Below are 27,485 nucleotides of genomic sequence, written 5' to 3' on the forward strand. Positions count from 1 at the left end.
CTACAGATGTTTAGACAAAATGCATTAGAATATTAGAAATGATGGTCAACATGTGACACAATCAATTTTGTCATTAACCATTAGCTGTTTTATTAGTTTCACTTTTGGTGCACTTTAAAGGATTTTTAACAAAATATGAGTTAAAAAGGAAAACAATCATTTGGTGCATATATAAGTACAAGTATCCATATGTCATTAATAGTTTCAAAATGATGATATGATGCTTCTATAGTCTCTTACTGTTCCTGTCCCACTACAAGTAATCTGACAGTCTACATATCAAAATGTATTTCTATATGTAGAAAAAACATCAATGGGTAATCATTTTCTGTTATTCATTTTATAATTGGGGATTACTCTGTGTCTGTGTGACAGCTGAGAAAACATTGATGACAGTCACTTTTTAGAACTATCTGCACCTTCCACGGATTATTTTTAATCAATATTTCCATGTGAAAAGTACTTTTGATACCTAGAACTTCAGTCTGCTATGTCACACAACTAGCACATGTGCTAGTCATAGATATGTGTGCAGCCATTTCATAAGCAGAAGAAAGACTTCAATATTAATTTTAGCACTAAAAGAACATGCAGTTATAATGTTTTACAAATGTTTAAGGGGAAGTGATGTTTTCACTGTTCTTCCAACACACTATGGAAAGATGGCCTGTTTTGCTTGCATTGCAGTGCTTTCTCACAATAAGCTGATTGAAAAGAGCTCCATAATTGTGGTATTTGCTTCTCTAACTGCTTTTATTGAGGACAAAAGTAAATATTTTAACAAGATATGATGTTTCTTTAGGATATGTCGACATGAAATTAGAAGCTGATGTCAAAATGCCGTCAACAAAGGACTTGATAGCATAGTTTATATAGTTAGTTAGATGTGTAATTTATAAAAGATGTCTAGTTGGCCTTATCATAGATGAAGCACATTTTGTAATTTAATGGAGTCTAACTTTCAGACAAGCCTATTGAAGAATTGGTGAAGAAGTTTACGTCTAATGTGAACATGGTTTTAACAACCTCATTTACACACAATTTACAAGAAGTTGGAAGCTGATTGTGTATGGTTGGACCATCCTTAGTAATATGCTCTCCAGATATTAACTTTAGGTACAATATTGTTGAGATAAAGAAAATTCCAAAAATGCTTTTAACACTTTTGAGAGAACTGAAAGTGGAACAGCATTGCTTCCAGAATAGAGATATATAAATATTAAAAATTGTGTGGCAAACTCCTCTTTCTTTAAAAGGAACATGGGTTGTGAATTTGTGGAGCATCCAGAATCTGCTGAGAAAATTGTTAAATGTCGTTTAATTGATATCTTGTTGACAAAAACTGACACTGAAGTTAAGGAATAGGTATTTGCAAGTATTACAAACTCTTCACCACATATAGAAAAATCCACAGTAGCTTTTGAAATTGCAGTAGACTAACCTGATGTCCATTTAATAATAGGCTTGGATGAACCTGTTGATATGTTTAACACAGTGGGGAGAGCTGGTAAAGATGGAGTACCTACATATGCTATTTTCCCTGAGTACACAGACGTAAATGAAATTCACTAAAGTGAAGAGCCCTCCCTTCATTTCTATAACATGTCCGTTTCTTTGCAATTGCCAAGCTACATCTGCATGAGAACTAACTAAATACTTAGAGTAAAACTGGCAAACAGAACTTTTACTTTATGCACTCAACGCAGATGGTAGATGGTATTGAAACTGTGGGCGTGGCATTAATATTCACAGTTAATTGGCATTTTTGTAAGACAGTTTTTGGTAATGTTGTGTTTTTTAGATACCTCTATGGATTGTATCTACTTATACTACAACTGTTGGCAAAGATGGTTATCAGGTCAGTAAAAATTTGTCATAACTTCAAAATGAAACATTTTTATGGAAGTTTCCATTTTGAGTTTGTAGAGAATTGTTTTTTGTACCCATAATAGTTTTATTGAGCAAACACTTGTTCCGTCTTGCCTGTGCTTTTTTTAAAATTTTTCTGATGTTCCAAGTTTTTAATCCATTGACAGCTTTTCATAGTACTTGACTTTGACTGCTTCTCTGTCAAACTTTGTGTATGTAGCTATGGACACTGTTGTTACTGAGTTCCGAGTTTGAGTAGTTTAAAGTGCATTGTTAGCTAACTGGAAGACATGTGCACACAAAACAAGTACCTCACCCACCATCAAATACGAAGCAAAGATCTTAGCAGAATGAAGTGACATGTCTTGAGAACGAAGCATTTTTATGAAGTAAAATGTAGGAAATTGCATATTGTACATATAGTAATTTTTTGGGATTGATAAAGTCTGTTGTGTGTCTAAAGAAATATAAAAGTAGACTATGTAGCAATAAACTATAGATGTTTATATTTTTCTTCTTTCAATGTTTTGGTTTTAAGTAATTATTAACAATTGGAAAAGAGTCTGATAATTAGAAAATTGTAATTGTTACTTAGAGCAATTAGTAAAGACATACTTCAAAGCTATCATGGCCTGCATCAGGAATTCTCTTTGTAATGTCTTGGTTTCAAGTATCTTTAACAAGAAAAAAATCTATTTTATGTCATTAATTAATTTATGGGATGGAAAGTGGAGGGACAGTCAGTATCTATTATACAATGATCTTGATCAAGTGTTTTCTGTTACATCTGTTTGTTGCTCTGTTCTAAGAAGAGAACAGCTTTTACTAATCTCTAAGAAAAAGGATCTGAGACTAGATATGGACTTCAGAGTATTTGGCTGATTGGTTTGATTATTTTCAGTGTACATATGTATACACTTATGTTCAAATGATATAAATGTTATTCTAAAAGAGTTGTTTCTAAAGAAAACAAGTACATAAGAAATTATCGGTATAAAAAATTCAGTAAAGTAGGGATTGCACTACAAACATCTTACACAAGATTCCAGTAAGAATGGCAGTATAAAATCACCAAATAATGGTTACAACTTAAGACGTATTCGTGTTTATTCATTTCATTAAATTAAGTACACTTGATGGGTAGACTAACTCTTCCCTTCTGAGAATTAGATAATAACAAGTACATAATCCTTTTCAAAAAATTCATGAAATGTGGGGACGGCTGTACAAATGTATTAGCCAAAAATTACAGTAGAAATGGCAGTATAAACTTCTACATAGTGACTACATATTGAGTCTGAAAGGACTATTTACTTTCCACCTGTTCTTTCAGGAATAGCAAAAGCATTCAGAGAAGATGTGTGTTCCCATCCCAGTCTTTTGCGATTGCTATTTAATGAAGATAAATCTCCTCCTGATGATCATCCTTTATTAAAGATGACAATGGTGAGCATAACCTTGTGTATATGTTTGAGTTGAGTACATGTACATACTTCTTAGATAGTTTCAAGTGTTGAATTATTCCAGTAGTTATAATTGTAAAGAAACTGATGCTGAATTTAGTAGTGCAAAATCTGTGTCTATTTCCACAAATGACACAAGTATATATGAAATGTAATAAAAAAGATGTAGTGATGATAATTCTGAAAAAAACCAAAACGTCAGTGCAAAAATTCCCCATCATAGAAAGTCTTTATTACCAATAATAAAGTAATACCATGACATAAATATGTTAATCAGTGGCATAGCTAAGTGGGGAAATGTTGCCATTGATTTTTTATAGTATATACCATACATAGAACATTGGCATTCAAAATGTATGGTTAAGAATGTTATTATAACACATGGTATATCTGTCTATCTATCTATCTATCTATCTATCTATCTATCAATATAAACAACTAATGTACAGTCGGGTTGGTATATAAAAAGAGAAGTGTAAGGATAGTTGTAAAGACAAAAAGTTATAATTATAAATAAGTAATTACATTATAGAAAAATTTTAGTCAAAATGTCAAAAAGACAGGTCCTCAGCATCTGTAACAACTACTCTGGTGGATCCAAGGACACTGATGGCATTGCATTCATGAACTATGATATATCTGATATAATTTATCATCCTAACTTATCACTGTCACTCCGTAATATAGTCAGTGTTGTCCAGATTTGCCATAAGAATTCCTTAGGAATCCCGCTGTCTCTTCTAAGTGTCATATTAGACTGTTGGAGTATGGACAGCATAGGACATCCTATAGATATTCTGATGGCAAACCCTGGACATATATGAATATAGCAATTCAGCAACAGTCATTTAAATTCTCAGGTTGGCAGGTTTGTAATGCTTATATAGAGCCATCAACAATGTCAGAACTGATAAAGCTTGTCTTCTGGTCTATATAAACCTGCTGCTTTGCTATTTATGAAGAAGGAACTAGCTATTAAGCTGTCAGGTTACTCAGGTATAATATTTGAAATAATAACTTGCCATGAGGTCTTTATATGTTATGTGGAACTGACACTCAAATTCATTATGAATCTTATCATAATATGGGCTATGAATCTTGTCATAATATACATATATAACATATAGACCATTGCTTTGAGGTGTACAGCAGTAATATCAGACCTCAACCCTGGAATATCAGTCCTTGGCTAACCTTTAGCTGACATCTAGGGTATTTTAAACTATTTTTCTAATATTCCTGACATAAAACAAGAATTTGTGGTACATGTTACATATTTTATAGCTTAAATAGACAGAAACATCTCTAACAAAATTATTGTGCTAGTGACATAGTTATGCTTGCTCAGGATATATCATCTATTATAACATGTTAGCACTTTCATATCTTGCAAAAATTATAGTTCCAAGTCATGATTGTTTTTCATTGATGAGAAGAATTATAACTTGTTGCATGTTCTTATGGTAATGAATGTGAGATTTTGTGCTATTTGTACTAAATTTACATTGTTAAAAAGTTTTAAAGAAAAGTTGTTACATCACATCCATTTATAGAGAAATACACATGAAAAAAATCTTATATAGCCTTTTGTCTGCTATTATATAGGATGGTTCATTTGCCATTGCTGCTATTTTGTATGTATAGATTTAAATAGATTGACAACGAGGTGTTGTATTTGTAAGCACTGTCTTAACGAAACTATGCACTTCTGTGTTCTGCTAGTTATTAGATTGTTCTTCCAATCTCTTTACTTGTAATCTTCTGGACTTTTTAGACTTTAGTTTCTATATAAATAGGATGTATTTTGGGTGATTGAGTCATGTAATGTTTTGTAAACTTTTCAACTTGATTCTGTTAAAGCATCTTATTACATATTTATAAAAGGCTATTGATGATATTGACCTTGGGTAGAGACTTAAGGCAAAGCGATTTATAACCAAGAAAAAAATTTAGTAACTTTGTTATCCATGACTTAACTGTTTTATATTGTGAGAAAGCAAGCATGAATATGTTATTGGGTAAAATTTCATTGGTTTGCAGAAGCAAATGTTGCTTTCAAACACAACACATTAACTAACTTCTTTGCTTTTAACTGTCCAGTGTTTTGTTTTGAATTATCTTTTTACATGTTGCTTTGATAGATTAACTACTTAAATTGATATAGAGTATTCCTAGGGATCTCTTTTTCTCACTGAGAACTCAAATTGTTAAACATATATAGGATGAAGAGTATCTGTACAAGAAAGGCATTTCGTTTGGAAAGAAACAGTGTTCATGCTAAAGTAGAATGTAGTCCTAAACTATGCTGAGTCACCTGTAATAATGACGAACTAGAAAATTGAGTAAAAGGTTTTAATGCTTATTGTTGAGTGTTGTACTTGACATTTGTCATGCTATGTCTTGCAAAAGTTTACCTTATTTATTTAACTCCAGTTTTGGTACAAAAGTGATGTCATAAACATCACCTTTTATGTATGAAATTGTTATGCTGCAAATACTAAACATTATATATTGTATAATAAGTTCCCCTTTTGTACCTCACTATTGTTTTGGCAATGACAAAAGTAAAACTTTAAGGCTACTTGCCATTTTTCTGTGTGTAAGTAATGGTTTCTGACCAAACCAAAAGCCTAACTACCTGGGAATTGAAATTGAAATGTTTGTTAAAGCCTTTCAGGTTTATATAAGTGAGCTTTTTAAGCCATGAAGTGTACTAAAATAGGATCACTTTTATTGGTCAATCTCTACATTTTAAGCACTGTAGTATAAGAAGTTATGAATTGCTTTCTAAACTGTTGTTTGTAATGCATATTGATTATTACTGAGTGTTATGGTGTTATTATTGTTTAGGTAGCTAAGTCTGCTAGAGTGTATACCAATGATAAGCGAATTGTTTGCCCTCTTGTTGTAGTCAACAATGTGTATGCCTTTCCTGGTTTGCCATCTGCTTTGCAGGACACGTTTGAGATATTTAAAGTAAGTATGAATGTATATCGTATTAAGTATATTAATCAAGAATTTCATTGAAAGCAACATATACAGACAACCTTGATGGTGATGAAACAGTGTCAACAACCAATTATTTTTATTAATAATAATTCTAGTATATTATGAATGATAGCTAATTACTTTAATGATACTTTTTGGCATAACTGTAAGCTTCTCCTCAATGACTTTTGAATTTATTCAAAGATAAAAGGTAGGTAGGTGCTTTTAAATTGTGTTCATTAAAAGAGAGATTTGATCTTGTATATACAATAGGGTAACCCTTTATTCCCTGCACTATTCCTACTAAGTAAGATGTTAACTGTTGTTATTAATGCTCTCCAATTAAGCACACCTTTCATGAGTGACCAATTTTACATGCTTTTGTTAATAGAACTTTTTGCCAGTGCCTAATTAATTAAAATAGAAGGTAGATTAAACCTTTTGTCTTCATTGTAATTCACTATGATATCACAGTTTGACTGTTCAATCTGGTTGATATTCATGATACACAGCCTATACATTATGAAATAGCTTTAATACTCTAATGTACATGATGATAAAATGAGATTTGTACTGTAAAAGTAGTTTCTTTGTTTGTGTTTGTGGGTATTGCACTTAGTGAGATGCAACTGTTGTAAGCATGGCAATCCAATTATGTCCATGTAAGATCTCATGTAAGTAGCAACATAATGAAGTTACTAATCTGCTTATGTGTATACTCGTTATACTATTTACTAGGTTCTGTTTTGTTGTAAACAGAGGTCACTATTCTGTAATAGTACGGAGGTAACTAACTCTGTACATTTTTTTAGTATTTTTCTTCGTTACTGAAAACAAATGTCAGTTTTTTTTGAAAAGTGTGTTTTTTGAAATTGATGAGGACAAACTTGCTGCTCCCACTTAGACATCTTCAGGAAGAGTATCACACTGTACAAATTGGGTCATATCCCTGATGATTCAAAAAGGTGATATTATTTTTAATTTGCATGCAGTAATATATTTTCCTTCTAGTGTTGCATACCGTGTAAAGGTAACCTTTGAAGGCCAAGACACTGCTTTATTGAAAAAGCCTATTGGTTCTTTACTATTAAAATTATCTCCTGACTATATTTTGACTATTCAAAGTAACTATTCTTTGGAAAATGACTGTAAAGCAAGGTATGCTGCTACTGATACAGCACACCCGAATATGTAAAATTATAGTGTATATAAGCAAGGTATGATGCTACTGATATACAGTGCACCCAATTATATTAATTATAATATACATATACCTGTAGTCAACTACAAAATAATTGCTTATGATCACCATATAGAGATAGTGTCTGATACAAAGAACCACAAATAATATCATGTAGCATGTAGAGATAGCCTTACATATGACTGAGTGATTTTTTGCATTAATATATAGTTACACAGCATGACAGTCTAGTCTTACAATCCCAACTTTAGGTATCATTGATGTAATGTAGCTAAAGAATGGCACAAAAATAAAGGATGTAAATGTCACTGTACTGCCACATTAAAGCTGAAACTTCTAAAACTGAATATGCTGCCAAGGTTTGAAGTAATATTTATCTGAAAGTTTATTAGAGATATAACTTTGCAAGAATGTCCATAATGCTTGTTGCAACACTAATTTTTATTCAAAATGAAATGGTATCTATATACAGGCCATATAAGCTGTATCAGTCACAAAACTCTAGAATAACATGTATGTGGCTTTATCATACCACAAACATTCTAAGTGATGTGGCTATGATGTGTTTTTGTCAGGCCATGTAAGCTCACAGTGCTGTGATGTTACTTTGTTAAGTCCTACCTTGTTGGATCTTTGAACATCTATGGGTATTGTCACAAAGTTGTTTTTTCGATTAAACATTTTGCTTTTTATAGAAATCATTGACAAACTAGCATTTTATAATGTCAGGGCTACATATCAATGGTAACACCTTCCTTCTTAAGCTCAGCCATTACTTGAGAGAGAGCATCTGCAACCACATTATTAATTCCTTGACAATGTTATACATCATAGTGTATTGTTGCAGGGAGATAGGTCATAGTGTGTGGTTAGAGCAAGATAGCCCATCTTGTGAGTCAAAGGTTGTGATTCTTAATGTTGTCCAGTCAGGATAGTGTCTTGTGAATCAGTCACCATTTTAAACTTAGCAAGAACGACTGTTAATGAGTCTGCAGTTTCCTGCTTACACAAGCAACTGCATGGAGAGTGTCATTGGGATACTCTTAAGACTAAGGACAGCTCAAGTTCTGATTTTCATGCATCAACTTGTCATGTAAATTATTTGGCCACTTGAGTAAATATGTCTGTAGGGTGAAGTAGGCTTTTCACACTTGGATTTCCACACCACTTCATCAGGGTATTAGTTAAGAGATCTGTGAGGTGGCTTCACTTGAGTTCTGGAACTATCTTTGGTAATTTGAGACCAAACTTCTCAGGATATTCATTAAAAGATCTGTGAGGTGACCTCACTTGAGTCCTTGAACTGTCTTCAGTAATTTGAGACCAAAGTTCTCTCAGTGCTTTTTCTTGACGTCTTACCCGTCGGTCTTCTCATGTGTTCTGCTGTGCTTAAAGACTCTTTCTGTATTTCAATTTGTCTCCTACATCTTCACAATCAACTGCAAGAGCTGTGTTTTGGTAGTGCTCTCCTGTCGTGAGACTTCAGGTACTTATAAGCAATTCATCAATTATCTCATCCTTGTTTTTCCCAAGGACTTGATCTTTTGGGTAGCACATGTATCTTTAAACATTTTATGACTGAATCCCTGTACTTCCTCTCTCTGGGACTTCATTTGTGTGCCTTAAGTCCTATCAGAAGTCAAAGAGCAATCACACCCTGTAACAAAAAATGTTATGATGTTGTGCATTGGATTTTCCTCTTCTCTCAGAGCAACATAAACTCTTTGTTTTTATAGAAATCATTGATAAACTAAACATTACATAATTTCAGGGTTACATAACAATAGTAACAGTAATACATGTTAAATTGTACATATGTTACATCTTAACATGCTAAGGGTCTGTATGTCCAGAGTGTCAAATTGATTTTTTGTTACAGGTATTATGCTACAAGTTTTAGTAAAGGCACTATTCTATAGATGCTGTAAGGTCAAAACGGTGCTTAACTTCTGTTAAGCAATACTTTATCATTTAACTTAAAGTAGCAAATTATCATGGCTTTTCTCTCTTTAGAAGTCTTCAGTTCATATTAGTCAATTGTTTTTTAATTTTACAGCAGTAACCATCATTATTAAAACAGTCTCAAAGCAATTTTGAGTTATCATGGTAGTAATACACCAAGTACTTCATTGATACAGCAATGTTGGCCCCAATCTTTAAGGGAGTTGTTAGTCACACCTTATTACAGAAAGGAGGGCTACAAAAGTATACATGTTCTAGCTTTGTATAAGAAATTTATTTTTTTGATGGTAAAAATTGCTAAAAATCTAGACCTTTCTCACATAAGAAGAGCTACATGTCCCTGAATTGTACTTGTTGATTTAAATCATAGTACTAATGTTTTGTTTCTTATTAGAGAGTCGCTTAGTTGGTTAGAAAGAATATTCATGATGAAAAGGCTTTCTTGGTACCAAGCTCTTGCTTCTAAAAATTGAAGAAACTGTGAGGATATGGAACCAAACACTAGAATTTACAGGTATTTAGCAAATACATTGTAGGATCATTTATGATGTTTGATAACATGTGTAAACTGAAAACATGTATGTAGCAGTGTTTTGTACAAATTAATTGTGAAAAAGTGGTTGACTAAGCAAATCCTGTATTGTATTAGCTAGTTATAAGGCAAGATAAAATATTTTTAAATATTTAAAAAGTGAATAATTGCTTTAATAATAGTTTACTGATACCAGAAAGGAATGTAAACATATTCATTAATTCCAATAAATTTGCTATGATAAACATAACTAGACATTTTTGCTCCACAAATCATTTATCTCTATTTATATTCACATTTTCAGGTTGTGCTATCTATTATAAATAACTTGTGACACTGGACTTTGCCACCATGTAATTTATATTTCATTGACAGTAATGAACTATTATATAAAAAATACACTATCAAGTAGGAAATAGCAGGGCTTAGCTTGACTTCTGTCAATATAAATATATGTGGACATGATTCAGTATATAGAGTCAGTGAAATAGTAATGTTATTTAAACAGTTTTGAAAATGACTATAGTATTTTTGCTGGAGAGAATATTTGCTTAAGAATCTTTATATTATTTTGTGATTACAATTAGGGTTATTTTGTTTAGACCAGAGGACTTTATGTGTTGCATTTACTGGATGGAGGCAAAGACTGCACTGTTTTTGTTAGCTCTATATGTTGCTTTGATTACGAAAAAAAAAGAAAGACATGATATTAAGGCATTGTGTGTTGTTCCTGCTCATACATTTCCAGAAGTTGATGAATTTTATGACTCTTGTGTTACAAGGTAGGCATCCATAGGTCAAGTAATGCATTTACTTACAATTATTCAATCTTGCTATATATTTTGTTATGTCTGCACTAAGTTTTTGTTTCTTAATTTTCCTTCACTTTAGCAGTCTAATAGTAGTGGAGACATAATAATAATAATGAACTAAAATCTTACACCTGACAAAGAAATACTTGTTCACAAAAGGTTTTTGTGTGAATGTCATATAGAAAGTGGTTTCTATGTGGCCATGCAAATAGTAACTACTAATATGTCAACATTTGTTTGATTTTTTTGCAAGACTAAGTCCTGTTTCTGAAATGTAGTCACAAATTATAAATGTCAAATGAAAGTGTAGTGTTATAGCACTACTGTGATACCATATATGCTTCCTTTGATTGATTTACTCACTTTGTAAATTATAATATTAAGTTCATGGTATGTGTGCATTGCATTCACGTACATACGTACTTACGTATGTATGTATGTATGTATGCATGCATGTATTTATGGGTGTATGCATGCACGCAACATGTATGTGTGTGTGCATGTAATATTATATACTGTATAATATATAATATATATATATATATATATTATATATATATATATCTATATATGTATAGTATATATGTATATTTATTTTAGGGTTCTACTATCAAATGCCTGCCTGTTTTGTTGGGCTATATACTAAGCTGTATTTGCTATTGTAAAGCAGGTTCCTACAGGTTCAGTCTATATGTGATCTCCAAGAACATGATTTTGTATATACAATGGTGACAAGTATTGAAGTGTAACCTCTACTTTGATTGATTTATGCTTTTAAAAACTTTATATACTAGAGTATGCATGTGGGTCTAATTGACCCTTAAAATAATTATACAAGTAATTAAAAGCATTTTGAAATGAAAGATGATGTAGGAATGACATGCCAAAAAAATAAAGAAACAAGGCGAACATGAACACCCAAATCCATATTGAAACGCTACATAAGTAGCCAGTCAGTATGAGCTTTGTATATAATATTGTTCAGTCTTCTGTTTATGGGAGTGAAGTATATGTGATTATAATATATAATATATATATATACACACACGTTACAGTAAGATTGTCTAAATAGGGATTTGTGAAATCCCTGAAACTTTCAGGGAGTTGTGAAATCACTTTTTTTTCACTTAGAGGACATCATAAAATTCACTAGTTGATTTCATTGTTATTTTGCAAAATCACTGAATGTGATATATGGTAGAAAAGTAAACATTGTTTAAGTGTTGTAAGGAACTTTATTCAGAAACGATTACAATGATAAATAAAATCTGAAAATGCTATGATTAGTTTTTACTATCTGTACACAATTCTCAATTCTTATTATGACAATGAGACTGCTGTGACACCTGCAGTCTCTTTGCTTTATAACATTTGCACTGTTTGTCTCACACTGTTTCTTGCCTTTGCTACAGTCACACCGGAAGAAGAACCCTTGTCTGCTAGAAGCTGTAGAACTTGAGAGCTAAGAAACGGAGTGTGATTGTAGATTCTGTGTTGACATCAGAATCATTCAAAAGAGTTGCTGTGGACAGAGATCAAACTGATTCCTGGAATACTTTTTGCTCGAATCCCAGCTTTCACCACAATTCTATACCATGTACTGGTTCATCCCGATCAACAATAACTCCTAGGGATATTTCTTGGGTCACCTCTCCCTAGCAAATTTGTTTAGGATTTTTCCTTATGAAGCACACATATATATAGGTTGGACCAAAGGTTTATAGCCATTTCGTCTAATCCCATTTCGTCTATCAAAAGTACAGTTGTCCCATTTCGTCTAAAAACTAAATTGATTTAAATAACAGTAATTACAAAGACAAACCCAATGGCTATATGCCCTAAGAAGTTCTTTTAACATATAATCTCCTGCTTCATCCTTTCCTTAATAATTTTCAGTCTGTTCTTGTGGTTTCTGTACTTTCTTCTCCTTCTTCTTGGAAGCCCTCCTGCAGCCAGCTGCATTAAACTGACTTCTGTTGGCAGCTTGTTCAGACTTGAAAAGGGTAACTGCCTCGTAAATGTTTGGGTGGATTTCCCAGCAAGTTTCTTAATTTTACTATCTGCCATCCTTCAGCTTTGTTATTAATGCAAGGGACCCCTCTTGTGTATAAACATTCACGGAACAAATAGGAAGTTGCCATCTATCCATGTACTTTTCAAGTATATTGAACAAAACTCTCCTTGTTGTCAAAGTCTGGAGAATTCTCTTGTAATTCACTCCATGCTAACCTGACAAAAGCTGGGGGAACAAAGACAAATTGCTATCACTGATGGATGTACAACTTGAACTCCATTGATTCATATGTTGTATGTATGAAAAGGCTCCATTAAGTACTCTATCTTTAAGACATCAAAGCCCTTTTTAGAATTCCATAACCTTTACTGGCACATTAATCCACTTATCTTAGACCTTTTACACTATTAGACAAAATGGGACAAAAGTCCCATTTTGTTAGACAAAATGGAAGGATTTAGACGAAATGGCATGACACCGGACCAAAGCTCTATGTAAATTCCTTTTAAAGCCCTTAATATGCTGTCCTAACAAAATTAGATGGTGTACTAATACTTTTGTTTGCCTATTTTAGTTATATGCTGCAGTAGTGATTGTTAATTACCTTGCTCTTTATTTGAATTTTGATTTAAGGAAGTTTTATTTAGCTCCAGGTTTTGATATGACTTTGTTGCATGCGTCAACATATAAGTGTTGTATTTATTTATATTAGGTATCATCTTGAAACATTAAGGAATATGGCTCTATACAGACAGCGTTATTGAACCTGAAGTAAAATATCCTGAGATCAAGCTATTCTAATGGGTACTCTTCTACTGATCCTCAATTCAGGTAAATAAATTTTTAATAAGTATATTCTCAACTTTAATCACAGATTCATTATCGGAATTTTCTCCCTACTGATTCAGAATGGGCCTAATTACATGAGAATTCACTGTATTTTAGTGAGTATATACACATTCATATACCTAACTCCTTGTAATTATTACAGAAGTGGTCTTATTCTGATATTTGGCTATTTTTGCGGATATTAGGGTGCCTTATTGCAGGTTGTATGACGTGGGGGTCAGATATTTTGATAACATTGTTGATATGAATAACTAATGCATGTTTGATTAGATTGTGTAAAGACATAAAATGCTGAAATCTAACATCACACTGTTTTATTTTTAAAGTAACATATAGCTGTAGTTCATTGTCAGAGCAATGAAGAAAAATGTTATATAGTTAATCAAATTGATTAACTATATTGTTATGATGGCAATGCACATAGTTATATTTAGTTTACAGGTAGTGGCAGCTATAAACAAATTTTCTTCATAAGCAGATCTTGATAATGGTTAGGTTTTCTGGGTAAGAGAATTGATCAATAACTTCATACAGCTATTATAGTTAATTAAATATTTTAGAAATAAAAATTGTTACTTAGAGTTTGGTTTTGGTAGCAAAAGTTTTTAGATTTGGTTTCAGCTTGTACTATTAGTTTTAGCAATATTAAGTACTAAATTTGCATTTAGTTGTAATTAGTATGTACTAAAATGTTATCTCCTGTATAAAAAAAATATATTTTAGTTTAAGTTTTGGTAGGTATACTAAAAGAGCTCTAGCCTGACCCGACAAGTAACAAAAAAATTTAAAAAAACAATGAATATAGAGAGGGTTTTATACAAGGCCAGTGTAGGAATAGTAGTATGAAATCCCTCGCTAGTAGCCACTTAGTAAGAACTTTTCTTGCTACAAATCTTCCTTTAAACAGGGCCTGTTTTGTTATATTGACACCAATTAGCTGCTAGATAATTCTGCCATTACATTAATATTTATCCTTCAATTTTGTGTTTGCTATGTATATAGACATTTTTGTATGTTCATTCATACAATGGTTTGTCACCTTGAATGGGGATGCAATAAAGTCTTTTGTAGCAGAACATGAAAGTTTTACTAGGTGTGCCTTGAAGATTATGTCACAAAATAAACTTAATGAAAATACTATGCTGCAACTGGTTAAAGGTTGCATTTTGTTATATAATGTCTTCAGGTGTTGCTAAGCAAATTTCTAGAACTGTTATCACCAACATTAAAGACTCTTCTAACTAGCTAAAAAAACATTATGGCCTTAAGGACTTGAAAATAGTGCATACCTTCTTAGCTAGCGTTATTTTAAGGCCTTTGTTATGTTGTTGCGTGCTATGTGTTGTAGCTTGAATAGTAGTTACATGACTCTGTTGTGACTATATGATTAGACCAGTTTTCATTGGATAATGTTATAATAAAGTATAGAACATAGTGTAGAGACCAGCGCGGATTAATGATGAGGAGACCAATTAGAATATGTGAACACCCTCAAAATGTATACTAATAGTACAGACCTATAGTAAACAATATAAATAAAATGAAAGCACTAAAGTGCAGAACCTTAGCTGCAGTTTCACTAGTCATGTTAGTTGTTTGCAAATGCCATGCCATGCTGCCATAGTCAGGTAAGTAAAATTTGCAATAGCTTAAAAAGTAAATATTTTAATAAAAATTCTCACATGAAGTTGTAGATAATTGTATTTTGCACACATACACTTGTTCTCACCTTGCCTATGCTTTTTAAAAGGTCTTTATAACTTTTCAAGTTTTTTTTCTTCCGTTTGATAGCCTTTTACATAGAGCAATTTGCTAGTACTTAATGGAGGGTGTCTGTGAAAGACAGAATAGTATTAAACAGAAGGATGATTGCTGGTGGAGAGTTTAAATTGTGTTAATTATGTGAAACATTGATGGTACATAAACAGTAATTTCATTGGGTACCACACTTTTAATGGACACACAATGACTAATAAAACCAACTGGGTTGAGGCTACCCAATATGATGGAAAATAGGTTAACTACTTGAATAGTAAGCCTAGGCTAACCAAAGCCATTTTTGAGCTAAAAGCTCTCTTATTAGTATAGGTTATGAACAAAATTCAAACTGTTCATATATGAATATCTTGTCATGTCAAATTACAAGGAGTCTAGTGGTGAAAGTTTATTCGTATATAATAATTGTAAAATCATTGGTTTGTATACTACATTGAGTGTTCTCCACAATACTGCTTCATTGAAGTTGCTTTAATGGAATATATGATGTGATCTATAAGTGTAGACAAAGGCTATTTTTACTCCATTAAAAATCTACTTGCATGCATAAAGCATATTTAAATGGTCAAATGAGATTAGGAAGTTTGAAGTTGGTACTATCTCTCTTTTCTGGCCATCCTAAATGTTATGTACTGCTGGGCTCAATAAAAAAATCCAATTTTTAGATACACCCTCCCTGGTGATAGTGACAATACCAGGCCAAATCCTGCATTAAAAGTATCATCCACCTCGCTGGGCATCTCATCAATGCTGGTGTCAGCAGTCAAATTTGTGTGCAGATATCAACCAGCTTACCTGTTAAAGGACTACTGTTTGGAACGAGAAGGAAGGTCAAAAAACTGACTGCAAAGTTGTCATAATATGGATGTTGCAAAATGCTTTATTACATTTTATTTAAAAGTGATTAAATCTTAATATTAATGTATCTTCTAGGTTTTGGAAAGAAACAGTTTCCTTGTCATTAGATGACCCACGAACATCTGCACTTAGCAGATGACCAGACCGCAGCTCAATTAAAACACCTCTTCTGCTTTGATTTGCTCTCTTAGCTAACTCTTGTAAATTCTGTATGTCACATGTTCCTATAAAATATTTGTTAGACAATCCATGTTATTGATTTGAACGTAATATCCTTTTAGCTAAGTGTACTATATATAGCTTGCTCTGAAGGCTTCTCACTCATTTACTGCCTGAAAACTAGTACTACTAATAAGAATATACTTTCTATACAATATAAGGAAACACTTGTAATAAGCTTTATGATTTAGGCTGTGTGTACAGATTCATGTGAAGGTAGCAAACAGATACACCTAATAAGAATTCTATGGGAAATTTAGCTATGCTACTTATTACTGTTAGTTTGTCGCACAAGTTCGATCCTTGTCTTATGCATTAATTGTATTATGTTAAAAACTCTTCAAAGGCATTAGCTCTAAACTTTTTGTTTGCTTATCTCTTTAGATACTAACTGTCGTAGAATCTGATCACATTGATAGAGCAACACTTTCAGATGTTGCTTTTTGTCCATCTACCTACAAAGAGAAGCATATTGTATGTTAGTGAATGGTTAATACAAAGTTAAAACTGACTTTGATTTTCTCTTTAATATCAATCACTATTCAGGGTTTTGTAAAAGTCTATTACAGTGCTCTACTATATCCCTACTGTCAAATATAAACCATGTTGGCATTAATTTAGATTGTATTGATATTATTATACCATGTAGCACATATAACCATTTGGGGCCCTCTTTGAGTAGCTACTGTCCTACTATCATACTGTTTTTTTTCCCAGTGATGCTTTGGGCATCAGGTATTTCAAGTTGCGCTGCCATAGCAAAATAAAGTATGAAAGGGAATTGGATTTGACCTCTGGGAGTTGCGCTTTTTGAGCAATTTCAAGTTTGCATTGAACACACACTGAAAGGAAACCAATGAATCTGCAATACCATATACTTTAATAGACTGTTGTGTATTTGTTGCTATTACATTTTCTAGCTACTTGTTAATACTCATGTCGCATGCTTCTTAATGGAAGGTTATCATCAATAATCATTCACTACTGCTGACTGATGAATAGGTAGAACAGAACTAAATATTCTTGCAGTGGTATCATTATATTTACGAAGGTCCCTTCCACTCAAAAATTCTTCAATACAAGATTGACAAATCTTCTTGTTTCTTTCCAGTTAAAGTCTTTACTAGATGAACTGTCATTATCTCTACAGTGAAAACATAAAAAGTGCATTTGTTGACGACATAAATAAAACCTAATTAATAAGAGAAAGTGCCTAAGGCTATAACAATTGCATACAGCTGGTGACACATATTTAAGGTAATATATTCATGCCAGTCACCTTGCATACATAGAATAAAATAATCAATGTGTATCATAGTTACACATATGCACTAGGTCAAAATGTTTCAAACTAAAACCAGAGTTGATCAGTATATGCTACTGTGCTACATGCACCTAATGTAATTTTGAGAGAGACAAACTACAATACATTTAAAGGTCACAAGCACATTCCCCCTTTCCTATAAGTGTGCCAGTTTCATACCCAAATGCATATCTTCAGCTCTTGTGTCTTTGGGATAAAAATCATCCATACAAACATGTACAAAACAATACTTCTCTCCAAATAATTGCACTCCTTGGCTACAAGTTCTCTTGCTATGTAAGTTTCCTGAAGCAGGTATCCCAAATATCAGAACAATGCAGGATTGTGGAGTTAAAAATTCCTCATCACTAGTACTACAAAATGATGGTGAATAGTATAATTATGGTGTTAGGTGGTCACTACATACGAGCATTTAGTCGTGTATCATTCTATTACAGGTTTGGATGTAAGCACACATTTACTAAAAATAGTTGTTAGTGTTTGTGTTTACAATTATGGTTTAGGCAGGTTTAAGGTCTAAATCCAATTGATGACGAGTTTAACTCTTAGTTGCATCTTAAAAAGACCGAAATATAATTACACATAAATGGTTAGTAGGGACTTCTTGTTGGCACTTATAATCAGAATCATTTTCTTGATTTCACTACAGTATTAATTTTAATTAGTGCGAGTAACATTACAGAATAACGCCAGAGTTGGGCAAATCTATTTTCCAATACCTGTGATCACAGGCCACTAGGCTATCTGTACTATTCCTCTGCTAGCAGAGGTAGCTACTGACCACTGAGTTGACCCAGATTAACACTATTTATTAAATGGTAACGGAAAGTTATAAAAACATAACTATGTCATTTCACATTTAAGACTTGATTTATGAAAATGTACAATACTACTTAACGCTTAAACTTACAGTTCAGCCATTTCTTGGGTTAGAATTGGGAGTGTGCCGATGAGGGTGTGGTTATTTCACCTATGCTTGTCTTCGGCAATCTGTTGGGTATGTCTCGGATTATAAATCGTGTTGGGAATAGTTTTTGTTTATATATCTCTTCATTAACTCTTCCTAGTCTTCTTGTCAAGCGACAAAAAATGGATGTGATTTGTGACTGCTCTAAGACTGTTCCCCCCATAATAAGCTGTCACAATATTCTGTAATCAATAATTCAAGGTCTAGATTAGCTCAAGCAATGACATATTAGTGAAAACACCTTTCATTTCAGAAAGCATTCATCAGTTGAAGAATCACACTTTAGCTGTTCTTGTCCCATTTTCGGATCGCTGGGATGAGTTGATTGAGTTTGTCCCTTACATGCATCACTTTTTTGAATCAACAGAAAGTGAACCATGAAAATTTGGCAATTAATCAAGTGGATAAGCACAGGTTAGGTTTTTGTGTATGTGAAATAAAGTCAATTTGTATCATGTATATATGATATAATATTATAATATTACTTCATAAAGCAAAATCTTATTAGTTAACTACTCTACAAGCTCGCCATTGTCTATATGGGTTACTAAGTTATCTTCTTGAGGAAACAAAGTAGCAACCATATCAATTCTCTTTACTTTTTAAAACTTGCTTAAAACGCACATGTATTTGAACAGTTTTGGACTTCCCCATGCATACTGAGTCTATTTGTTTAATCTGGTTCATCATATACAGGTTTAATCGTGCAATGTTACTGAATGTTGGATTGTTCTTACTCGCAATCCACTGTGACTATATGGTAATGCATGATGTCGATCTCTTACCATTAAACAATGATCTTTAAAGTACAGCTATCCTGTAGAAGGGACCGCTTCACATATCTTCACCACAACTTCATCACTTATCATTATGAAAAGTATATTGGGGGAATTCGGATGATGACTAGGGAGCACTTTCAAAAGGTAGAGAGTACATTAAATGCTGGTTGTAGTTTAATGTGTCAAATATCTGAGGCATCAATACAGGAATAAATATTTGCAGCATGTATGTAGTGATACTGTCTTGTGTAGGTATAAATAGGCTTGTGTGTAGGCAACTGTGGTTTTTAGAATCAAATTAGTTAAGTTGACTTCTTTTTCTTAAACATTGTTGGCAAAGTAGCTGGGTTTTATCATGATGAGATCTGTCAGTGTTAGAAGTCTTCAGAAAGGTCCAGTACCCCAAACTGGGTTGTGCATACTACAACTTCACAGTAGCTATCTGAAACTATTTAGAATACTGTCAGAAAGATGCCTTAATCTTATATACATTTGTAATTTGATAGTAGAGAGAAAAATGTCACTTTCATTGTATGAAATGGCTTGGTTAGTTGAGTATCCAAACAACTATCAAGGGTTCTAATTGTCCTTGGTTCATTATTTCCTTTTGCTAGGCTACTCAGTACTTTTGCAATGATTTTCTTCTTAATATGAAATGATATATCTGATAGGATTCAGTGATAGCAATGACTATATATTCTTGACTACTATTATTGTATTTGTTTCATTTAGGTAAATGGTTTGACAAATATATTTTGGGCTGGGGTAGAGAAGATGATGAGCTTATTTAAGAAATAAAAGAAGCTGAATTGAAGGTATTATAGTATTGTATAAAGGGCTGTCACAATATCTAAAAGTCATTTACATGTAGTTCACTAGAATGAAACTTTTAAATATGTTGTAGTTTCAACTGTTTCCAATTCAGGATGGCTAGCACACAATATGTGTGTCGATATTAGGTACATCACACTCATGTAGTCCAAATGCCTACGGGTGTAGTTGCAAGTGTAAAACCTGTTAACCATTGCATAATACACTGAAAAAAAAAGCTTTAGCCCAAGTTGCTGATAATCCTCAGAGTTGGTTGAAGGCTAAAAGTAAGAGCATGTAATTGTCAACATTACCCTGAGCCTTTTGTCAGTTTCTCAGGGGCCCTGAAGTGTTTGTAAATGACTTTTTTCCTGAAGTAATTATGTGTGGTTTATTAACCTGTGTAAAGTCATATTGTAACTTATCAATTTCAGATTCATAGGACCTATTGAATAAAAATAACAACTGGTTAACAAAAAACTTTAAGCATAATCACAACAAGCACCACCCGACCTCGCAGACATGGAAAAGTTATAACAACCAATGGAAGGTAAAATATAACATTACTTTTAAAGGAACCTGTACATATATTAGTTTGGTGGAATAATGTTTTAGAAATATTAATAAACTTGTTGAGCATGATGGGATTGTTTTGCATGTAACATTGTAGCTGCTGGAGTGATTGACTTCCAAGGAAAATTTCAAATTATTGTATGAAAACCATGGAAATTTGTGGCAAAGCATTAGAAACAAATACTATTTGCTTTATAAGCAGCCTATAACAATCAATATATTCTCTATTTATAATCATTACGGCATTTACATCAAATTCAATGATTGGCTTCAAAAAAAAAAAAAAAACCAAAAAAAACCCAAAAACAAAAAAAAACCACAAAACCCCCCCCCCAAAAAAAAAAAAACATTTTCTCTGTATTCACCCAGTTAGTTGAAGATATTTCTGTGCCAACGGTTCCTAACATTTTTAAGGCCCCTTGTGAACTAGGCGCCTTGTACCACCTGTATAGAATTATGGACTTGGAATTAGTTTAGCCATTACTGTATTGAGGTGAAATTATCTGGCACAATAGTCTATGCTGCAAGCATAGCAATTTTGTATGAGTTTAACAATTATAATCACTTAATGTGCATTTTATGTGCTTAGTGGTTATGCCATTGGTGCTGCTTTATTCAAGAAATTGTGGAATTGAATTTTTATGATCCCAGGGACTACTGTTTAGTTTGACTCCTAAGTACCCATACATTATTATTACAAGTATGCAATGGTTTTATAGTGTAAAATCGATATTAGACTGTATAGTTGGCCAGTGGAATGAGACACACGTTAAAAAGAAGTCCAATGAAAATCTGTAAACTAATAATCTGTTTTGACTTGAGTGTAATGATGATAGTAAGTGAACAGGATGCATTGCCTAAGACTTTTCATCAAGGATACACTGAAGTTAACCATTTCCCCTTAATCAACCACTTATATAATTATGCTGTTACAGCTACTTTAGATGTTGCTAGTCAAACAAATAGTTACTTTGCTGTCAAAGGACAATTTGATTCTATAATAACGTCTATAAAGTATGAACTTACTCCACCTTTGGGTATGGGTACATTAGATAGATAATGTGTATGATTTGATTGCACTGTTATTCACTAGGACAAACTGTTCGCAAAAATTTTGTTTTGTGTCTTTTATATAGATGTCAAGACAACGGGGACAAGGAAACTGGAAAATTGAGTACCCTGAAATACCAGTTACAGTCTATTATTAAATATAACCATTGACAAAGGCTCTATTAAGACTGGCTAACATTCAACTTAATGTAAATATAATAAGACAACCATTTTGTGCATCACCCATCTTGACTACCTGCTCAATGCCTTAGTTATGAGAACTTTTCACAGTTAATTAACAACTCATATATTCTATGGAATATTAATATTGCCAAGTCAACCTGCCCTATGCAAAATCTCTAGTTTAATACTTGCCACACCTAGACACTATCACTGAGCTACCGCGATCTCCAAAAAGAACCGGAAGCAAGATGGCTACCACTTGATCTTGTAGAAGAGAGGCTTCCGCGACTAAGAGAGGGAGTATTATTTCCTGTTTATCCTTTGACATCCATCTCTTTGACTAGACTCATATAACCTGTCTTTTGCAAGACTGCAACAATAATAAGTCGTATTTACAGCTGGAGTGAACGCGAAAGACATGGCAACGGTGAGTGGGGTTATTTGTATGTGGAAAAAACAAACAAAAAAAAAAAACAAAAAAAAGAAACAAAAAAAAAAAAAAAAAAAAAAGTTGAAAAAAAATTGTATGAAGGTAATTTGTCTGATGGTGGCATTTACCTTGTTACGAGAATTCCACCATATACACAAAAATCATATGCATTTTTAAAACATTTTCAACTATTTGTTCTTTGGTAGGAGGGATGGGGTTGGAAGGGGAGATTCCATGGTGCTTTCACAGGTGTAAAGGAACTATGAAGATGAAAGTGGCTGAATGGTAAGTTCCCTTTGTGTGTTTAAAACTAAATGATGTGATTTTGTATTTGAAATGTATGTTGCAGTTCATAGAAGTGTGTTTAAAGTGGTTACCTTAGTGTTCTAGGAGTGGTTATAGTATTGGAAAAGCAACTGTTAATTTGCCACACAACTATTTTACAATATGTACAGTCTTGAGTGTGCTATTCAGTGCCTCATATCCTTCTAAACTATGCTATGCATCATTTAAATCTTAACAGTGGATATCCTCTGTCAATGTCAGTAATAAAAGTCATGTAACTTTGATAGATGGTGGCAGTATTGTCAAATGACTTGCTGAAGATTTATATATCAGGATCTAACTGGTTATGAAAATGTCATGTTTGCATCTTGCTCATGAACACTTAGTCTAGTAATAGAGTGGATTATAGCCTATGTAGTATATGTTGTGATTAGTTCATTTGTGTTCCTAACATTTCAGCAGCCTGTCATATGTAAGGAAGTATCCAGTCAATTAGAATTTCTCTTCCTCACAGCTGATATAATCGCACTGTCGAATTTAATCAGGATGGTGAATTTTTGGCTACAGGTGATAAGGGAGGTCGAGTGGTTGTTTTTTCAAAGGGATGGCACAAGGTTAGGTTAAGGCTCAGTATGGACTTGTTTGTATATAACATTGTTCAGTATGAGATACATATGTGAATATCTGTCTGTTAGGTGTAATGAGTAGTCCAGTTACTATTTTTATTAGTGATCATTGTGATCAATCTAAAGGATTACTATGACATTTCCTTAGGCATTTGTCTTCTATTAGCTGTTTACTTTAAACAAACATGATTGATGATGTGTCAATAACTACTGATATGCAGTTCCTTATGAAAATTTTTAAGTAATAGTTTTTCCTTTATTGAACAGGTGCAAAACAAACCTAGCGTATTCATCTCCTCCCATTTTCGTTGTTTATGACTATAATGTTATAGTACCTTTCAAAGCCATGAGCCAGAGTTGGATTATCTTAAAAGTTTTTAGAAATTGACTGAGAGAAGAAATCAAATTGTTGGTAAAGCAAACGGCGGATCCCTCCTTTCTGTTAACGACAAATGGTGAGTTTGGTCCTTGTTCTACAACGCCTCAAACATAATTCATATTAAATTGTTATAGCAAGTAATGAGTTGATAATAAAAATTAATATCGTTAATGTAAGGATGTGTTGACTATATTGTGACCATAATTGTCTGAATTGGCTGCAGTATAGAAACCCTCAAGGCACTAATAGGGCAAAATGGGATCGATATCAGTAGACCATATTAGTTTACTATACAGTATTATTGATATCAGTCACCTATTTACACAGCCGTGGTATACATTATAGGACTTGACAACAGTTATATGCAGGTTACCCATAATAGATGTGTCATCAACTTTCATGATTAAACCTCATCTTACAGATGACAATGCAAAACTCCACCTTTGTGTGCAGGGTGTATGTGGTGCTTAGTGCCATTCTAGTTTTATATAATAACTTTGTGCTCTTGTACTTCACTTAAATGGAGCAAAAAATGTTTGGTAAGTATAGTAACATTCTAGCATTTCCAGGGTAGTATAACTGAATGTAAGGCGCTTACATAAATTTCCAAAACTTAAAGCTAGAACATTCAATGTGCATTTTTTAACAAGAAATCATTTTTAAAATTGTTTTGATTTGTTATTGTCACCTTTTTTGTCCCGTCATGGTGAAGCCACGTTAACAGTTTGCCTGTAATGTTATTGATGTTTTTTAAAATGTATACCTTTGAGGATATGAACATTCTCTGTCAACTTGAATACATTTATATCAATGTGATACTAATACTGTTGTGGTAGATAAACAGGCCATGTTTGGTCATTATTTGCATTTCAGTTTACTAATCCATATATGTGGACATATTTATATGCATGATGTGTCAAAGCAGTTTTGGGACTGCCTGTATACTTTTATAAGAAGACTACAGAAACTAGTTAGCATAAAACACTCACAGTTTCCACTTAACATTCCTACATCTAAAATAGACAATGTAGTTGAAGATATTACCTCAAGCCTACTTTAATTGACTTAATGATTTTGGTGTGTGTAGAGACTAAGAAATTTGCTAAAAATTACTTAGCTAAATTTGAATGTTTTAAGCTTATTATAATTATGCAGTAGTGCCTTAAGGTACTGAACTTGAGAAGTCCTCTCTCATACGGAGCTGTGTCTGTCAATTAATTGTTTCTGTAATTTTTGCATTGACAGTCATATTTTCAAATGCATACAAAATAATACTCTAGCTAATTTGGTATCATATAGTTCACATATGTCTACTAGTAAACATCCTTTCTGTCAGATAAACCATCAAGTTATGGAAAATTTTCTGAAAGATTGCAAAGTGACGTTTCTCCGACTTCAATACTGTCACTGATTGATGGCTTACTTCGTGATCGACAAGATGTTACTAAGCTGAGACTAACAAGAAAAAATTGAAAGAAGGCCTATCAATTGAGGCTATGCCCCGAAGATTTTCCTCCAATGATCACACATATCACATAATTCTATATCAGTCAACAGTGATGATTGGTACATTCCTATCAGCAGATTATTTGAGAATAAATGTAGGCACATTGAAAACAACGGAGCAAAGTTTTAGTATCCTAATGCTGTTTAGTAATTAGTCGCAAATATTGACTCATTTTTGTGCTCTTTCTTAACTCTTACTTTTAAGATATTGTTGTTGATATTTAACCTGCTAATATGGAAGAGTGTGACAGAAGCTTATCACTGCTACTCAGTTTCACCCTTCTCTAGCTGTCATGAATTTATTTATTCTAGCAGTAAGGAAACTGTTAGGCTATGTGACATGAGAGAGAAGGCACTTTGTGATCAACATGCTAAATGTAGTTGGATCTTGGTTTTGACATGTCTTGTACTGTTACTGTATGCAATCTTATATTTGATTTCTCTTCAAAAACACTAGATTGACAATTAGGTATATCTTGTTTACAAGTAGGTCAAATACTTTTTTTATTACCAGCACATAAAGCCATGCTAGGTGGTGATAAATGTCAAAGTTTTAGCTATTATCAAACTTCATATAACGTTTGCCCAGTAGTGTAAGATGTATGGATTACCTTAGAAAAATGTGGCAGATGATGCACTTATATCTAGGTTTAAGATTGTTACAAAGCATTTTATAAGCACACTTCCACGCTGTCGGTCATGGTGTTCAATAACTCTAAAAGAACATGGCAGACACTTGGAGTTAGCAGGCTATGGTGAAATCAACGTTTTTGTGACCATTACAGGGAATCAATCACATAGTCTGCTTGTAGCTCTTCTGTTTTGCATAGATAGAATTAAACTAATCACTTGATCATTACTGTTATTTGTTAGTAGACCTTTTGTAAATTTTCGCTTATAAGAAAGCTGGTTATTATTATAAAAATAAAGGAATATGTAGATATGATAATCCTAAAACCATGGAAGGAAGATGTAACGCACCTATGTAAATAGTTGTGTTAAGAAATCATCACACATCATTCACTTTTTGATACTACGCTTAAATTGCCATATTTGTATGAAGGGTAACTTTTTGACCCTTGCTGTTTTATTTCGTTATTATCATATGTTGTAACAAAATCCCCAAGTGCTTACCTTGTTTACTGTTTTTTTTTGTCAGTACTACATTTTATATTTTTATTGGTTTTTATCCCACACAACAATGTTGACATCTCGCAGAAGAAAAACCAGGAAGTAGTGAAAAAATCAACAAAAAATAACACAAATGCTCAATATTCACATCCATCTGTGACTCAATTTTGGATATTACACTTATTGCGGAAAAATTTGAGTAAATGTCCATTTTATGAATTCGACATTTTTGTGATGTAGGAATGACTTAGTGATAAGAAGACCACGAACAAGATAGCAGTGATGACACTAGCTCCATCCTACATAATAGTACACCACAGACACATGTGTTGTAACTTAATACTGTTGTAAATGTATGTGTTATGGAGTAGGATGATGTTCATGCCATAGCTGCTACTTTTTGTTTTTTTATTGGATTGATACTGAACCATCCCCCATTATTTGTATACTTCCTTGGAGCAACTAACTTGAGCTATATTACATGTCTATAAGTTAACTCAGAAATGTGCAACAGGCACAAGGTTGTTTAATCTCTAGTAAAATAACATTTTGAAACAGCATAATTAATATAATTTTCGTGTTGCTTATGATACATTATGCATTTTTTTCTTTAGTGTTTGAAGAAACCAGAAGATGTAAGCAGTAGATCTTTCTTCTCTGAAATTATTGCTTCTATATCTGATGTACGTTTCAGTCGAAATGGCCGATACATTCTATCTCTGTGACTATCTAACAGTTAAATTTAAGGATGTAACGATGGAGAGTCGACCAGTAGAAGTCTATCCAGTTCACGATTATTAAGAAGTAGATTATGTTCCCTCTATGAAAATGACTGTATTTTTGACAAATTTGAATGTGGATTCAATTGGAGACGACAGGTATGTGTTTGCCATTAAATG

The 27,485-nt window shown here is 32.9% G+C and overlaps 1 pseudogene; it reads left to right on the forward strand.

Annotated features, from left to right (window-relative positions):
* Positions 1–1,801: 1,801 nt before the first annotated feature.
* LOC121392225 lies at positions 1,802–27,464 on the forward strand (annotated as a pseudogene).
* The last annotated feature ends 21 nt before the right edge of the window (positions 27,465–27,485 follow it).

This window comes from Gigantopelta aegis, unplaced genomic scaffold, assembly GCF_016097555.1.
Source record: "Gigantopelta aegis isolate Gae_Host unplaced genomic scaffold, Gae_host_genome ctg3540_pilon_pilon, whole genome shotgun sequence".
In the NCBI taxonomy this organism is placed as follows: domain Eukaryota; kingdom Metazoa; phylum Mollusca; class Gastropoda; order Neomphalida; family Peltospiridae; genus Gigantopelta; species Gigantopelta aegis.